At 38.5% G+C, this 13,391-nt stretch overlaps 1 protein-coding gene across 1 annotated transcript in view; it reads right to left on the bottom strand.

Annotated features, from left to right (window-relative positions):
- The window catches only part of LOC101746597 (serine proteinase stubble), a 64,250-nt gene extending 50,859 nt beyond the window's left edge, over positions 1–13,391 (bottom strand). Inside the window, exon 1 of the mRNA XM_012696418.4 lies at positions 13,109–13,391. The gene's annotated coding sequence lies outside the window, so the exon portion shown is untranslated. The remainder of the gene's footprint in view (positions 1–13,108) is intronic.

The following is a 13,391-nucleotide window of genomic DNA, read 5'->3' as shown; positions in this document are numbered from 1 at the left end:
TCCGTAACCGGTGTGTCGTGTTCGCGTCTGGGCTGCCATTTAATTGGACGGCTCGTGAAATTTATTCGTTTTCGCTTCAGCCGTTTCCTGTCTATTTATTAGATAAAAATATGCGGTTCTTATAGACGGGGGCGGATGAAATCACGGTTCTTTTCTAAATTGAAGTTCTTATCGGAGATAATTTGGAACTATGCTCCATACAACGGTCCACACACAGTCTACGAATCTTTGTTAAGCACTCGCAATGCATATCCTATCTAATCAAAGTCATAATATGCTCCCGCTAAACAAGCAACCGCTGGCTATATTATTGTTTTCAAAATTTTTGGGAAAGAGCTCACGGTCTAATTGGTCTTAAAAGGTTACACCGGAGCTTCGGTTAGACCGGTTCTTTTTTTTTGGTCACGAAGAAATCGCCGGACTTCCATCCTCCATTGGGGATGGAGGGCGGGACATGTCAGAGTCGAACTGACAAACCTAGTATGAGACAGAACTCATGAAAAGGCAAAGGGGGGAAAGTGAAGCGTTTAGTGCGGAACACATCTTTCCCATCACCCTCCCTCTCGGGACGCCAGACCGGCGGTCGTCGGCGACACGACCACCAGCGCACCAGCCCTCTCGGTCGGCAGGCTCTCCGAAGCCCGCCTAGATGGCGCCGGTTAGAGTGAGTTATCCTACGGAATACCCTGCTAGGCCAGAACCAGTGTGGGTCGAGGATAGCCGGCCTTCCATCATTCGGATGCTCTTGCGTAAAACGCGTACAGAGCAGCTTGCACGTCGTCTTCTTAGGCCCCCCTCGCCGGTCCCCAGACCGACATGTGAGGGGGACCCGAAACACTTAGAGGTCCAGGGCTTGGGCGAGATCCGCCTCCCTGGCCCCCGCTCGACGGCGACGGAATTGTGCGTCTCTCACGCGCCCCGCTGGCTCTTTCTGCGAGATGGTGCACTCGCAGAAGTCGAGCATCGCCTTCCACGACTCGTTGTCACCGAGCATCGATGCCACAACACTCGGCAACGACAAGTCGTTTTCTATTTTTGCGACGAGGACACGGTGCCACCCCTCCCATGCGGGGCAAGCGACGATCGTATGCTCTACCGCGTCCAATCGCGACCACAATGGTGGCACCCTGCTGTCAGCTCGGCTGTGATCCAGTGCAGGAACTCACCGAAACAACCATGCCCAGTGAGCACCTGCGTGAGCCGGAAAGTGAGGCGTCCTCTGTCACGATTCACACAATCCACAAGGACCGGGCGAATCGCCTCGACGGTCCTACGACCAGCCGAAAGATCAGCCAGCCGTCTGGACCATGACTCCAGGACGGACCGCCGAGATTGTGCCCTCCGCGCTCTGACCACACTGGGGCTGGGACGCGCCCCGCCCCGGGCACGAAGGTCAGCCCACCACTGATAGTCAGCGGCGAGCGCCTCCGTTTCCAAGACCCAAGGCGGCGTCCCAGCCAGTACACACGCCGCCTTAAAGGAGATGGATAACCACGGATGACCCTGACCGCGATGGTGCGTTGCGGCCGTTGCAGCAGCTTCGCCACCCCCGCGGCCAGGGATTGGCCCCACACGGGCGCCCCGTATAGGGCCCTTGATCGCACCACCCCCGTGCAATAGAGTTCTAAGTTTAAATTTTCAAGCACAATGGCTGGCCAAAGCGAAACGTATTATTGCTTCACGGCAGAAATAGGCGGAGCGGTGGTGATACATACCCGTATCCCTGTCCTAGTGAAACTGGAAAGGCCTCAGAGCCACCAGTAATCCTTCAATCATATAAAAAAAACCTACCCGTGCGGACTCACAAGTTGCCCTAGACAAAATCTGATTCATAACATAACTGATAATATTAACGACTGATCATCATTGCTAGAAATATATTATTATTTACTAAGGTTGAAAAAAAATATAGAAAAAATCTATAAAGAAAATATTCGCATTTATTGTTGTAAACATAGAAAGCTTTATATCCATTCTCTGGTATTAAGAGTGTTACAGCCCTACTTAAGGCTTACTAACGGTGTGATAATTTCCATAGCGGTACTTATAATCACATTACTTTGTAGCTAGACATAAAATTACTTCCATAATTTGCGTCACAACGCCATTCGAATACCACGAATAGTTTTCAGACTTGTGGAACTTTTTTCTAGTTGAAAAACCTAGAAATTTCTAGAAAGTATCTTATAGATAGATAGTTTCATTAATATTCTCCATTCGCTTAGATATAACCCGAGCCATCATCTTAAGCTGCTAGTTGATGCACATGCCTACCTGGGACCGGTAGGTTGTCGCACGCGACCAATTGTGTTTTTTAAAAAAAAAGCTCTGATTGACCACGCGTTGATGTCTTTTATTAGAAAATTTGAAGTTCAACTTAAATTAACCCGAACACAGGTTGTTCGAGATAAAAGCTAACACGGATAATACGACTGACCCGTGACCAAAACATTAAAGAGATCGGGGTATGAAGCTTAGGCCTAGTTGGCAAACCATACATTTAACCAACTAGTCACGAATGTGCTAATGACTATGAGCCAAATAGAACTGCTAATACAATATAAGCACATGTCGTGCAGATAGAAAATTATATACCTATGTATAACGTCTCGATTCTGTGCAGTAGACATTACTTTTTTTTGCTTAGATGGGTGATTATTAAGTGGTTACAGGAGCCCATAGACAACGCCGCCACCTGCCTTGAGAAATGAGTTCTAAGGTCTCAGTTTTTTCAGTACAACGGCTACCCCACCTTTCGAACCGAAACGTATTACTGCTTCACGCCAGAAATAGGCATGGTGGTGGTACCACCCGTGCAGGCTCACAAGATACCCACCAGTAATTACGTAAATTATAATATTAGCGGGTTTAATTTTCATTACACCACGTTATTGCTTCATCGATTCGACCTGTGAACATTTGCTTAGTACGTATTTCATTAGAAAAATTGGTACCTGCCTGCGGGATTCGAACACCTATTCAGCGACATCACTCAATACGAATGTGCCGGGCGTCTTATCCTTTAGGCCACGATTACTTCAAATTGTAATAAGTACACTTGATGTGAAATAAAATCACTGCGTTGATTCGTCGGAGAAGTTAAGGACTATTACTGATATAGAGTTCCTCATGTGCACCCAAATAAAAACCACATTTGATCGTCATGTAAAAGACATCAACGCATGTTCTTCAATTTACACCATTTGGTGACGTTAATAATCTATTAAACAACTAATATGACTAGGTGAAATCCTGATTATAGATGTTATTTATGGAATTGCTATGTGAATTTCGACCACCGATGCATTGATTCGTAATGCAAATGAGCTTATTATTACCCGCAGCATTTTGGATAATAACGTTCCAAAAATGTCAAGATTTATCTTTTTGTAAAATCAAAGCGGAATTTTCAAGCTATTTCGATTCGTGCATTTAAAAATTATAATGATATGGTAATGAAATTATTTTATTTCAAGGGCCAAGGTTATCCTGACCTAGAGGATAAGACGTCCCAGTGTGCTCGTGTTGAACGATGCGACTAATGGAAAATGCCAAGGTATAAAGTCATCTCGGGAAAGGTCAATCATTCTTCCTAACTACAACATTAATGCGTAAAATCCCCTTCGAATGCCGTTTGGGATAGAACTATCTAACCCCAAACTCTACCACTCTAGAGAGTTGAGATGTTTCAACGCATTTGCAACAATATCCAGGCTTTAAGTCTTGTTTTCTAACTTACTTTTTAAGCCTTTTGTGAAAGTTTGAAACGAGTTCAAGCAGTTAAGGATAAAAATGTTGAGTGTTTTTTCATGTAACACCAACAATGTATTTTACTGTTTGCCTTAATGCACTGTGCTTAAAGAAGCTTTTTAATGTAGCATTTTCTTTTACACTTAAAGTACCCAATGTATTTTTTTTGCGTGGATGATGATGGTGGTTCTTGATGTTGTTCGAAAATTAAAACTACATAAATATTTATTTATATACTATACTATACTACCGATAATATATAATCTAGCTACGATTTATTTTCAGATTCAATGTTGTTGTATTCGTGTTTTGAATAATTAACTCTTCCCGACATCTATTGGCGAATAATAATACTATATTTCTTAATTGAGGGCAACTAACCGCTTTAAAGACACAACAAGAGGGCGTTATCAAAAAAAAAACGAGCAAAGCTCGGTCATCGTCTATAATATTTAGGCCAAGAATAAATCACACACAAAAAAAATAGAAAAATATCAAGTTTCTCATAAGCTTACCGGGTAAACAATGCGAAACAGTAACGAATAATTTGTTCTTTTTTTTCCGTGCCTAAACTGGTTTCCTTAGAGGATTATGACGTTGCTAACACTAGCCCTAGCAAGAGCAGTGCTTCGCTGAATCTACTACCGGAAACGCGATACATTGTGATGATCCGACGAGAAACTCAGTGGGCTGCGTCTGTGGGTTAATTAACTTGCCGAACCCTTCGTCGCAAGTCACGGATTCGACAAGAACGTTGACCCGTCCTTGTGGTACTTAAAAGCATCGTTAGTAGACGTTGACCCGTCCTTGTGGTATTTAAAAGCATCGTAGCATCGGTAGTAGAGCGACGTCAACTGTTTACCATTACGGTAGGCAGCGGTTTGGCTCTGTCCCTGGCATTGTTGAAGTCCATGGGTAATGTAACTCATCATGAGGTGTGCCATATGTTCGTCTGCCTACAAGGACAATAAAAAAAAAACTATAATTTGTTCATGAACATTTCTCAAAATTAAGTTGCGGTCGGGTAATGAAAAAAATCACGATTACTGAGGCCAGGACTTATCGTGGAGCCGCAACGTCATCTTGTCTATTCGAATGGCGCGCCCAGGTCACCGCGTGTCCTTTGATACGTCAGTCCGGCATTCGACCCGCCCACGGCAACTTTCACACGAACCAACCTTTTGTGTGTTCTCGTAACGGTACGCGCGACTGGCACACATTACAGACAACATACTAATGATTGCTTACCGAACTAAGTTTTTCACTTAGGATTCATTTAGGTGTGTGTGTTTTGACAAACCGCAAATGTATTTTTGTATAATTTTAAGAATTTTTCGAAGCGCGAATCTTTTAAATTTTGTCGAACGGAAGATATTTTAGTTTTTTTTTTTATTATTGAAAGAAATAACCATCGATTTTAACGTAAGTTTTACCCATATTGAGACGCGTAATTATTTTAAATAAATTAAAACAACTTTCATTCCAGAATATACGCTGTTGTTAAATTCGGATAAATAGTTAAGACGCTAGAAGTGATACATTTGCACACAGATACTGCTATCATCTTCTAATCACTGTACGCATTGAGATGGAACCTATTTTTTTTTAATGATTCAAGTATTACTGGTAGCCCGGAGGCCTTTCCAGTTTCACCAGGACAGGTGGGATTTGCTAACAGCTGCCCGGGCGCCTCCAAAGGAGACCTAACAACTCAAGAGCAATTCCTTCGCGAATGAATCTACTACCGGATCGGAATCGCAAGCCACTGAGAAGATCCGGCGAGAAACTCAGCAAAACGCTATGGCCGTGTAGTATAAACAGTTTTTTTTTTCTAACGCCAATAAAAAAAATTCATTCTCATTCATTCTGTTGTTAATTCCCATAGAATGTCTAAGTCTCTTTTTCGTGTAATTTCCGCTTCGTCGAGTTTTAAATCGAAACAGTACTAAAGACGTTCATCACATTAAATGCCTCATAGACACAGCCCACTGAGTTTCTGGCCAGATCTTCTCAGTGGGTCGCGATTCCGATCCGTTGGTAGATTCGGCGAAGCACTGCTCCTGCTAGAAGTAGTGTTAACAAATTCTCTCAGGTTGAGCCCGTGAGCTCACCTACCCGTCCGGGCGTAGCTGGAATAGCCTCTTAGACGATCAGCGAATAGTAGGGGAAAAATACATTAAAATTACCAAAAAAAATTAAATTAAAACAATTTGGAGCAAACACGCATTAACCTATCTGTTAAGCAATTTATTATAACATTACTTATTAAAAGCGTTTCTTCTCTGTTTTTTTAAAGCTGTATACGGACTATAAGTTGTTGGTTTTATGGGAACTTTTCTAAATATGATAGATACATATATAAATAATACATACATACAACAATACATACAACAATACATTTATAAATAACTTATGTATTGGTCTTCATTACGTCAAGCCATCAGGGATACAGTTACGCAAAATTAATTCCTAGACTAAAAGTGTTTTTTTTTTATTGCATAGATTGGTGGACGAGCTCACAGCCCACCTGGTGTTAAGTGATTACACATCTACAACGTAAATGCCACCACCCACCTTGAGATATAAGTTCTAAGGTCTCAAGTATAGTTACAACGGCTGCCCCGCCCTTCAAACTGAAACGCATTACTGCTTCACGGCAGGAATAGGCAGGGCGGTGGTACCTACCCGTGCGGACTCACAAGAGATCCTACCACGCGTAATTACGCAAATTATAATTTTGCGGGATGTTATTCCTTCATCGTGGAAGTCTACCGTGAACATTTGTTAAGTACATGTCTTAAAAAGTAGAGCAAATTGGAGTACATTAACTTTTATTGTACTTACATACTCTATTGAGCGTTAAAACTCTATTAAGTCTACTCTATTAAGTATTGACAACAGGCGGTCTTATCGCTAAGAGCGATCTCTTCCAGACAACCATTGATCGCGGTGTCCATTTTTTTATTTTAAACATTAACAAAACGTTAATATTGCTATGATAATCTAACTACATGTTGTTTTTTATTTATTAAATACATTGTCTTGTGAGATCTTTCATCTTGCCAATGTATTATTTTTTTGGCAAAATCTCACAAGGCAAAGGGAACAAGACACTTAAACTGCTAACAAAATGAATATCGAATGAAAATACTTTCATCACCATATCATTATAATTTTTAAATGCACGAATCGAAATAGCTTGAAAATCCCGCTTTGATTTTACAAAAAGATAAATCTTGACATTTTCGGAACGTTATTATCCAAAATGCTGCGGGTAATAATAAGCTCATTTGCATTACGAATCAGTGCATCGGTGGTCGAAATTCGCATAGCAGCATTTCTGGGTCTCGAGTTCGACGTCCGATCATTTTAATGATTCAATGATTAACGTTACAATGATTTGACATGTAACGAGTTAATGATGTTGAGTTTATTATTCGCATTTAATTACATCAGAAACATTTACAAGAGAGTTTTTTTTGTTTGATTCTGAGTTAATATGATAATTTGTTAGAGTAGGCTACCGGTAATTGTTAACAAGAGGTAAAAAGCAGCTTTAGGATAATTTGTTTTGTTATTGTGTTGATAGTTTGATTAATTAAAACGGTCACCCAATCACCATTTGGTAAAATAATAATGACTAATCCGACGGTGGCTGCGCCGCCGTGAACAACACTATTATATTGTAACACTAGAGATCCCGCAGTAGTCGAAATTCGATTATAATTAATTGGAATTGTAAGTTTGTACACTATTATGACTGTATTTTATACTTCTATAATCACAAATTTCGCCAAGGCTACACTATAAAAAAATATTCATAAAGACAAACAATATTTAAACTATTCTCAATTTGACAACAGACATCAAGAACAAAAGTTTGACAATAAATAGTATGCATGCGTGTGTACGTCAAATACATGGTATGTAGTGTGTGTAATGTTTTCTTTATTGATTTAATTTATCTTTCATACATTATTTTAAAAAAATATTAGCATTGTGCACTTCTTCCCTATATTCTCTATAAGAGTGGAAAATTTCATACACCTCCGTCTGCGCAATTTTCGTAAAAAGGGATACAAAGTTTTTGCTTCACGTATTAATATATCAATACTAGCTGACCTGGCAAACGTTGTTTGTCCATATATAAGAATTCTAGGGAATTTCTAGTGTAGAAAAAAAAAACGAACTTATTGTAAGTCTGTAAGGATGTGGTAAATGAGTGAAAGAGGCATGTAGCGCTGTGAACGATGAGGGAATATAAAAATAACGAAACCTCATTCCACCACATAATGCATCATTATAACAAAAAAAAAATTGTCCAAAAAATACAAAATAAATGTTAGGAGTGGACAACCCTTATCACTTAGGGGTATGAAAAATAGAAAGTAGCTGATTCTCAGACCTACTGAACATGGATATAAAATTTCATAAAAATCGGTCAAACCGTCTCAGAGGAGTTGTCACAACCGTGTCACAATGGTAACTAACATTGTGACACGAGAATTTGATATATAAGATAACGTAATGACCCGGGATTAGCAGTGAAATGAAAGATATGTTTTCTTAGAGTTCTAATTACGTCTTTAACTCGTAATGGATAGCTCACTTATTTTTTAATATACAATTAGTTCATCAAAAATATACTAGAGATCGCGAAAATTGATCGAGAAAATTGGGAAAATTGTATTTTCTTATGTAGTGAATAGACATTAGAACGAATCAATTGGGCCATCTTCAACCTCAGAGCACTGTCCATACATACATACATAAGACAGATAAAGCCATAGTCTCTGTTAGACCAGATACTCCAAATTCAAATCAGGAGCCAAACGGAAGTATGAGATATTAGAGTCTCGATCCTTAGACGGAAACAGTACTACAACTGACTTCTATTCTGTGCTTTGCAAAGTCTTAGTCAGTTGACAATCGAATCATAGTCTCTATTAGACCAGATACTCCAAATTCAAATCAGGAGCCAAACGGAAGTAGGAGATATTAGATGCTCTCGATCCTGTGACGGAAACAGTACACCAAGTGACTTCTAATCTGTGCTTTGCAAAGTCTCAGCCAGTTGACAATCGAACCATAGTCTCTGTTAGCCCAGATACTCCAAATTCAAATCAGGAGCCAAACGGAAATAGGAGATATTAGATGCTCTCGATCCTGAGACGGAAACAGAACACCAAGTGACTTCTAATCTGTGCTTTGCAAAGTCTTGGTCAGTTGACAATCGAACCATAGTCACTATTAGACCAAATACTCCAAATTAAAATCAAGAGTCAAACGGAAATAGGAGATATTAGATAATATCGATCCTGAGACAGAATCAGTACACCAAGTGACTTTTAATCTGTGCTTTGTAAAGTCTTAGTCAGTTGACAATCAAAACATAGTCTCTGTTAGACCAGATACTCCAAATTCAAATCAGGAGCCAAACGGAAATAGGAGATATTAGGTAGTTTCGAACCTGAGACGGAAGCAGTACTCCAAGTGACTTCTAATCTGTGCTTTGCAAAGCCTTAGCCAGTTGACAATCGAACCATAGTCTCTGTTAGACCAGATACTCCAAATTCAAATCAGGAGCCAAACGGAAATAGGAGATATTAGGTAGTTTCGAACCTGAGACGGAAGCAGTACTCCAAGTGACTTCTAATCTGTGCTTTGCAAAGTCTTAGCCAGTTGACAATCGAACCATAGTCTCTGTTAGCCCAGATACTCCAAATTCAAATCAGAAACCAAACGGAAATAGGAGATATTAGATAGTCTCGATCTTGAGACGGAAACAGTACTCCAAGTGACTTCTAATCTATGCTTTACAAAGTCTTAGCCAGTTGACAATCGAACCATAGTCTCTGTTAGACCAGATACTCCAAATTCAAATCAGGAGCCAAACGGAAATAGGACATATTAGGTAGTTTCGAACCTGAGACGGAAACAGTACTCCAAGTGACTTCTAATCTGTGCTTTGCAAAGCCTTAGCCAGCTGAGGATCGAACTTGTTTTTCATATTAATCACACACTAAACGCCGTTATATATAAAAGAGAGCTAAAGATTCAAAGATAAAATAGCCATTAAAAGTAACTTTGTAAGAGATTCGTTTTGATAAATATCAAAGGTTGAATTATGAACAGATATGCTCTATTGTGTGCAAATTAGTGTACCCATAATTTTTGTTCCAGTACGTTTCTTACCGTTTCCCGAACGGTAATCGTTCTGTTGTATCATGGACCGTCTTTTTTTTTAATTGACTATTTTTTCTACACTAAAGTTTATTTATTATTATTATTATTATTATTTATTATTATTATTATTATTTGATTTTTTGTTTTTATTATTATTATTATTGATTTTGTTTTAGTCCGAGATTGTAGTTATTATTTTTATTTAATTCTAGTATACATGAAATTTTAATGAGTGTAATATGGATGCAAAATCTGAAGATTTTTTAAATTTTTTTTATTGCCCTTGTAGGCAGACGAGCATACGGCCCACCTGATGGTGAGTGGTTACCGTCGCCCATGGACTTCAGCAATGCCAGGGGCAGAGCCAAGCCGCTGCCTACCGCCAAATATGAATGAAATAAATGAAAAATGAAATAAATAAGTAAATACATAAATAAAATTGCTTAGATGAGTGGACGAGCTCACAGCCCACCTGGTATTACGTGGTTACTGGATAGACATCTACAACGTAAATGCGCCACCCACCTTGAGATATAAGTTCTAAGGTCTCAGTATAGTTACAACGGCTGCTCTACCTTTCAAACCGAAACGCATTATTGCTTCACGGCTGAAACAGGCAGGGTGGTGGTACCTACCCGTGCGGACCAAGAGGTCCTACCACCAGTAAACAGTTGGATTTCAATTGATCTGGTTGTTTCTAATGATCGTAACCCTAGGAGACTAAGGAAGCCAAAACACAGCTATGGCAGTAGAATCAGAGTTTCTAACATCGACAATCGTTCTAACTATGAAAGCCTCAAGACCTCAAACACGTAAGAATTTAGCACACATGTTAATTATACGTTATATTATTCGAAAGGATTTCTCAAATCAAAATTCGATCGCATTTCAAATAGAAAGTAGATTTTAAAAAAAAAACACGGATGTTCGAAGCAATGAAATTAAAGTACCCGCATCTGAATTTCTAGATTATTTAAAGCATTGCATATACATAATGTGTAACTAATATAGGGTCTGCGTGATTAACCATTTTGCGCTAATCAGAAAAACACCTTTAAAACTACTACAGTAGAGCTCACTATATTTTGACAGGTACAATAACTCGGCGCTATGTACTTCGATACCAAAGTTTTGCGTCAGTACCAAAATGAATATAGAAAACAGTTCCATCTCAATGCGTACTTTAATTAGAAGGTGATGGCAGTGTCTGTATGCAAATGTATCACTTCTAGCGTCTTAACTTTATCACCTAATTTAACAACAGCCTATATTCTAGACTGTAAATTGTTTTAATCATTTGAAAATAATTACATACCTCAATGCAAGCAAAACTTACGTTAAAATCAATGGTTATTTACGAATTAAATGGGTCCGATGCAAATTTTTCCATTAAAAAAATGTATAAAAGCTCTCTGCTCTGCTTTTACAATGTCACTGAACTTTCACGACTTGCAAGTCGACTTATCTCTGTCCCCGATATATTTTGCCATAAAACCTTATAAAACGAGGCTGCGTAATCGAATATCCCTGAGCCGTGGGTAATAAAGAAAAAAAAACCAAATTCAATTAACCGCATAACGATCGTAATTTCGTAATGAGAAAAGTAATTTTAAATTATTTTCCAAGTTCATTAGGGTACATATAAATCGATTATCTTCATTTTATTGTCTTATATTATTAATTAATTTTAAAATAAATAGCTTAATTTTAAATTTATATTGGAGTTAATACATAGACTGACTGATTAGTATTGTTCATTTTGTCATGCAAGAGATCTTATTTTTAACAGATTCTGAGTCACGTAGTGAAGAAAAAAAAGTAAGTTATTGTGTCGTAAAATATATTCGTGAATATTTTTCAGACAGAGCTGACAAGGCTGGCAATACCGTTAACGATTTAAAGTTTAATCATTTATTTCAAATTAGCTGATCCGGCAGACTTCGTAGTGCCTCAATCGACAAATAAAAGACCTAAACTTTTGTATAAAATAAACTTAAAACAAACAAAAGGAATCCCTCCGACGGGGGACACATCAAAGGAAAAACAAAATTGTTATTTTTATTTAATTCCGAGCATTTTCATACTTATTTACCTTTTAAACCTTCTCTCGACCTCCGCAAATAATTCAAGACCAAAATTAGACAAATCGGTCCAGCCGTTCTCGAGTTTTAGCGAGACTAACGAACAGCAATTCATTTTTATATATATAGATATATATATATATATAGATAGATAAGATATTCGCTGGATAACTCTTGCCTAGCGTCGGTAATAGGATCGCTCGTAAAACCTTAAGTGTTTTATTTCGAAAATATTTATCTTAATTTTTTTAGAAATATGTACAATAAATTATCGACAGTTCGTCTCGCATACTTTAAAGCATCTGATAAATAAACTAATTTATGTTTTAACAGAACAGAGTGTCACCCGTAAAATTCCAAATAAGAAGCGTGTTTTATAATATGAATATTGATCAAATCATGAATCCGGTTTTTGTTATGAAAAAAAAAAATCGGTCAACGGCTGCCCGCCAGCGTTAGTTCGGATTCCGTACGGGACCGTATTCCGATCATTTCACTGACCTACATTCACTAACAACGGAACAAGACCGTAGAATAATCACATTGAAACTTCATCAAACAAGACGACCGTATTACGAAAAAGGTCTTCAAGAAAAAAAAAAATGTTATTCGATTTTTTTTTTTTTTTTACTTTTACTTGGCTGTATTTTATTAATGTCTTTGCAAAGAATGTTTGTTTTAAAAGTATAACACAGGACGTGTAGGGGCGGGATAACGAAACAGGCTACCGTTTTATTAAAGCGTGGTTTATTTCTCTCGTGCGGTCGGGCGCGCTAGGAAGAGCAACAACCTATGATTGCAGGGCCGTTATTCCTGTCTCGGTTGAGAACTGATAAGTGAAAAAATAACAGGTTTCTCTCAATAAAACCGTCGAAACAAATCGCTAAATTTCAACTATCTATCTGTCTATAATAACTCTATTATCAGAATAATTTGTCAGATACTGCATCAGTTAAAATACCACACATCTAACGACACAAAATTCAGACACATAATACACACTAGTAACAAAAAAAAAGATGACAAGACATTTCTATTTCTAAAAAAAGGTCGAACAAAAACGGTGCATTAGAATCAATTAAAAAAATCACCTGCTTAACGGACACCAAGACGAGTGCTCTCACAATCACAGTGAACTCATTATCCACCGGCACTGAGGATTTAACAGTTATTCGTACTAAAAAAAAACTAATTAACAACTCATCGAACTTACAAACTAATTCGATTCCAAAAGAAAAAATACTAAATACTTTTGATTTTGACAGAACGCGAGCGCGCGCTTTTTTTTTTCGTTTTATTTTTCTATAAGTTCACGGTATCGGCACAGGCGTGCGCGTGCAGAGCCTTGACCGCTAGAACAGTGCGGTCGGACTG

This window comes from Bombyx mori, chromosome 2 (genome assembly GCF_030269925.1).
Source record: "Bombyx mori chromosome 2, ASM3026992v2".
NCBI classification, from domain to species: domain Eukaryota; kingdom Metazoa; phylum Arthropoda; class Insecta; order Lepidoptera; family Bombycidae; genus Bombyx; species Bombyx mori.
This window is presented reverse-complemented; position numbering and strand designations above follow the sequence as displayed.